The following is a 628-nucleotide window of genomic DNA, read 5'->3' on the forward strand; positions in this document are numbered from 1 at the left end:
CTGCAGTCAGTGCTCGCTCGCCAGATACATTGTGCGTAACATTTTAAGGGTTTCAGATAATACCTTAATGCATACTTGCGCGTTTGAGGAAGGAACTTATTGCGGTTTATTGCGCAAAACATTGGTGTTTGTGTTTAGTTAACAATCATTGAATTAATATTAAGGTATTAATCACTGTAACGAAATTGCATTATATACGGTAGACTACATTGCTAGTGAAAATCACGTTTCTGAATCTTCCGGATAACTCAATCAATGTCTACAACAGTCTAAATGTCTTATAAAACAATGGAAATAACATCCCAGAATTAGTAACAATATACACATGGCAGTAGTCCAATAACTCCTACTGTTTTATGACGTAGCCGGTTTTTAGTAATTAGAAAATGGGTGTTGAAAAACTAACAATTTTTAGTGTTTTGCAAAAAACACGACGAAGAATAATAAAAACAATTAGGAGAGACTTGAAGGCTGATAAACACCACCTTGCTTTCCCGGAAGATTGTCTTCCCTGGAGGAAGTGACTGGTCGTCGATCTAAAGTTGTACGAACGAGCTCATTCTTCTGTCATTGATTTTACTTCTCAATTAAAAGATCTCAATGAAGTTTTAGCCAACTGTAACAGATA

This window comes from Penaeus monodon, chromosome 24 (assembly GCF_015228065.2).
Source record: "Penaeus monodon isolate SGIC_2016 chromosome 24, NSTDA_Pmon_1, whole genome shotgun sequence".
Lineage (NCBI taxonomy): Eukaryota > Metazoa > Arthropoda > Malacostraca > Decapoda > Penaeidae > Penaeus > Penaeus monodon.